Raw genomic sequence first — 5012 nt, forward strand, 5'->3', positions numbered from 1 at the left:
CAACGTTGAGAAGCACTGGTAAACTTATCACATACAGGTATTCTTGAAATCTGCTGTACTTGCTGGAACATCACTAACTTTTTGCTACAAAGCACCCAAGGTCATTGGCGTAATCATGATTATAGATATTTCAGCTTAATTTGTACTCCCCAGGACTTTGATTATGACACACATTTCAATTAATGATGACAGAGTGAGAAAAGGAGACTTTCAATGTGCGTTTTTGCAGGTTAGTAGCACATGCTTATTAGGGAGCTCATATATAACACTGTCCTTTTCTTAGATGTATGACATTAAACACCATGTCTCCACTGTTCCTGGTGATTATAAGTTTGTGTGGTACATGGGAATATAGTGTATGGTAAATAGTGTGTGGCATGTATTGTATGTGGTGTGTGATGTATGTTTGTGATACGTGTTTTTATATTGTGTGCTTGTGTGATATATGGTTTGTGGTGAAAGGTTTTTCATGTGAGATGTATGTATGTGTGTTGTGTGTGTGGTATGTAATTATGTGTGATATATGATGTTTATGTGTTCATAGAGTGTGCAGTATGTGTTTTGCAATATCTAGTATTTATTGGTAACGTTATTAAGGCCACTCCACATAGTTAAAAGGGAGGTTTATTTTGTGTGGTAACTTACAAATGAAGGGATAGGTAACAGGGTATGGGAAAGGTGTGGCTCAGTCCAGTGTTCTCTGAAGAATTCTGCTCGGTCTACCTCCAGCGTCCAGGGTCCAGGAACCAAGAGAACTGGCTCATCCAGATCTTGGGTCTTCAGGGTTCTCTCTTGGCTCCACCTTGTAGGTGTGACAGTTACTGAAGCCTCAATGGGGGTTGGAACTTCCAGATCAAAGCTGGAATGGCTACCCACTACAAGTATTTGTGGTGTGTATGTTTGGGGAGAATTAGAATGGTGGCTTTATTTTCATAATCTGTGTTGCTGATTCTCCAGGCTCTTCCTCTGGACAATCTGTACCTGCATTATAAAATTCTAGATCAAGGGAACAGCCATGTCTTTATGGGAGAGCAGCCAATGGTGGGCCAATTCTCTCCATTTATCTTACCTATGGGTTTCAAGCTATTGAGGCAGGAAGATATCTTCTGAATCCTAGAGCAAGGCTCTACTGTTTCATCATGGCTAAGTAGCTTCAGGTTTTCAGTGTCCATTTCCCTAAATGTAAAATGTCAATAAATAATCTTCTCTCCCAGAGCATGGGCCTGTACTTGGGTGTGATCACCCAGCACAGAAACTCATTCTATGGCAATACAGTGGCCCCAAGAAGAATCCCGCTTCTCCAGGATAGAAGACTTTTCTACCTCTGTTTTCTTTGTTGAGAGCCATGGCAGGTAGTGTAGGCTCTTCCATTCAGGACAACCAGAGTTACACAGAAAAACCTGTCTCAGAAAAATGATACAAAAAATATTTACTTGCATAAAAATAAAGAGAACTTATTACTAGGAAAAATGAATTATTTGTATTTCTTTGTGTTCTAAGTTTTTGTTTTGCCCACTCCCCTTTTGAGATAGGGCTTCTGTAGATCTAGCTGTCTTGAAACTCTCTATGTAGCCCAGGCTGGCCTTCACTTACAGAAATCCATCTGCCCCTGCCTTCTACATGCTAGATGAAAGGTGTCTGCCACTGTGCCTGGCTTTGGATTTTATTTTTTATCTTGAACGGTGTGGGGACAGCTTATCCTGTTTGAGGACAATTAGAATGTTGTGCATACACTTAATTTTAACAAATATTGCCAGATTTTTTTCCAGAGTAACTAACAATTTACTGTGTTGTGCTTCTACCTCTGAGGTCAATGTCAGGCTTGGAAGAGCTCTACAGAACAAGCTTCACTATAACACCTACGGGGATGCTCTGCTCAGATTTCCTATGACCCATGACTGCATGCAGGCCACATGAAGACTACTCTCAGAGCAGTGGAGTTGATAAGGATCTCAGTGCAATTCTTCCTGTAGGATTTCTCCATCCAGTATCTTTAACTACTCGACTTCTTTCTTTGGTTGGATATAAATTTTCTGTTACTTGAAACTTTTCCTCCTTCATTTCTCTCTCTCTCTCTCTCTCTCTCTCTCTCTCTCTCTCTCTCTCTCTCTCTCTCCCTCTCTCTCACTGTTTCATCCTCTATGTCTCTTTCTGTCACTCTGTGTGTCTCTATATCTCTCTTTTTCTCTATGTATCTCTGTCTCTTTGTCTCTTTCTGCCTCTCTCTTTCTGTACCTTTCTTCCTCTTTGTGTGTGTCTGTTTCCTTTTGCCTTTCTCTTTCTCTCTCTGTCTCTGTATCTCTCTTTCTCTTTGTGTGTCTCTGTCTCTTTCTGCCTCTCATTCCTCTGTGTCTATATCTCTCTTTCTCTCTGTGTGTCTCTCATTCTTTCTGTTCTTCCTTTTTCTCAAAGCAAAGCATCATATCTCCATCATAATCTGATACCTCTGACCTCCTACATACCTCCTCTTTTTCTTTCATAGCCATTTTCTTTTATTTATCTTTGACAAGTCTAACCTTGCCTTTATGTCTGATTCTCAGAGGAAACTAGCTAATCCAAATTCTAATTAAATATATTACACTAAGATTGTTCTAAACCTCAAAGGAAAAGCTGTATTTGGAAATCAGTGTATGAAGATTTTCTTTGAAGCTTTGTTACTCAGATAATGAGATTTCCATTGCTGAATTTGAGAGCATTTATTCCAGTGTAACAGTCCTCAAACTGTTTACTATAGATTAGCAGATGCCATAAGGGAAATGAAAGGTTCCTGAAATTAAATATACTTGGGAAATACCATTTTTGTTATTATGGAAATTCATGACACACACTAGTGTGATAATATCTCTGTAAGTTCTTTATGAAAAGATCTTTATTTTATCTAGCAATTCTCCCAAATATGTAGCCACAAGCTCTTTCCATATAACAGTGATGTATTTCTAATTCCCTTAGAGAAGAATACATTCTGCAGCACGAGGTACCAAAGCTAGGGTAAGAACATGGTTTGTAGTTACAGTTGTAGTGAATTTCTTTGAAGGTGGATATGATAGAAACTATCATCTTCAAAGTTAATTTTTTACCTTGTACCAAAAAGCCTTAATTCATCTCATCTCCTTAAAGGCATAGCTTATGTAAATTGATTTATTCTGCAACTTTACCTTGTCCCTTTCTATTGCTACTTTCTAGTCCATATGTCTAGTCTTTTACATCCTGGGAAAATAAAGACTTATATTTCCCTATGATCTGTGGGCCAAGCTTTAGGGAGATGGAGTGAGTGTTCAATAAACTTATTTTCTTCTTTCCGCTGACAGCTGTTTACCACAATGGTGATACTGTCAGTTACACATATGATGGACACCTACTATTCTTTCTTTTAAAGATGTTCTTGGCAACATTTATTAGTCTTTGAGAATAATTGGGGCTCTGTAGCTTGTCTATTGTTAATTTGACACATCTTAGACCATTATGAGAAAATATAGTACAGGGAAACTGTCTTATTAGGGTTTCTACTGTGTGAGAACACACGATGACCATGGCAACTCTTAAAAATGAAAGCATTTGATTGGGGTTGGCTTACAGTTCAGAGATTTAGTCCATTATTTTCATGGTAGGACACGGAGACATGCAGGTAGACATGGTGCTGCAGAAGGAGCTGAGAGTCCTACATCTTCATCTGCAGGCAGCAGGAAGTGAACTGAACTAGGAGTAGCTAGCATAGAAAACCTCAAAGCCCACACCCACATGACACACTTCCTCCAACAAGCCCACAACTACTTCTACAAGATCACACCTCCTAATAGTGTCACTCCATATGAGGGCAATTTTCTTTCAAACCACCACAGACACTTTCTTCAGAGATGTGTTTTGAAAATTAGATAAAAAAAGAAATGAAAATAGCAATAACAAATGTCCCTGTGGTAGGATGAAGTATTCTTTAGGTATATCCCAAAGAGTGATATCTTAGTCAATGTTCTATTGCTGTGAAGAGACACTATGACCATGGCAACTCCTATAAATGAAAGTATTTAATTTGGGTTGGCTTATGGTTTCAGAGGCTTTGTTCAATATTATCATGTCAGGAAGCATGGAAGTATGAAGACACCCATGGTTCTGGACAAGGGGATTAGAGTTCCATATCAAGATTTGCAGGCAGCAGGAAGGATGAGAGACAATGGGCCTGGCTTGTGATTATAAAACCTCAAAGAACACCTCAGTGACACATGTCCTCAAACAAGGCCATACCCATTCTACCAAGTCCACACCTCCAAATTCCTCCCAAATAGTACCACTCAGTGGAATTCAAATATATGGGCTTATGGGAGCCATTCTGTAACTGGAGTTTCTCTTATATGAGAAGTAATATGAGAAGCTCATATTACTTATAAACTGTATGGTTGTGGAAGGCTTCTTGTTATCTAGTTCTTACATCTCAAGTTAACCCATTTCTATAAATCTATACCTTGCCATGGGAGGCAGTGAGTGGGTCTATGCTTCATCCAACAGTGTGTAGGTCCAAAACCTTTTCTTTCTTTCTTTTTTCTTTTTTTTTTTTATCAGCAAAGACTAAATCCACCACACAGTGTAATGTGCAACTTGCAGATGCCTCATTCCCGCCATAGTACAGGTCAAGCGCACACGCCAGGAACCTGCCATATAGTAGCTCAAGCATGCAGGCTGTGGCTAACTTGAGAGAGACAACTAGGAAGCTGTTTTAGCTCCATTTTAGAACCTTTTTTAAGGCTTTCTCAGGTTTTAGGTGAAAATTCTTGCCCTACGATCTGGCACCATTTGTAGGTGGAGTTTCTCTCTGGTCTCACCAAGCCCCTGCAGTCCCACAAGCCCACTGATAAAATAATCACTCAGAAGCTCATATTACTTATAAACTATATGGCCATGGCAGGCTTCTTGCTATCTAGTCCTTATGTCTTAAATTAACCCATTTCTCTAAAGCTATACCTTGCCATGTGGCTTGTGGCTTACCAGTATCTTACATGTTGCTTCTCATCAAGGCAGAT

Source organism: Peromyscus eremicus, chromosome 2, assembly GCF_949786415.1.
Source record: "Peromyscus eremicus chromosome 2, PerEre_H2_v1, whole genome shotgun sequence".
Classification (NCBI taxonomy): domain Eukaryota; kingdom Metazoa; phylum Chordata; class Mammalia; order Rodentia; family Cricetidae; genus Peromyscus; species Peromyscus eremicus.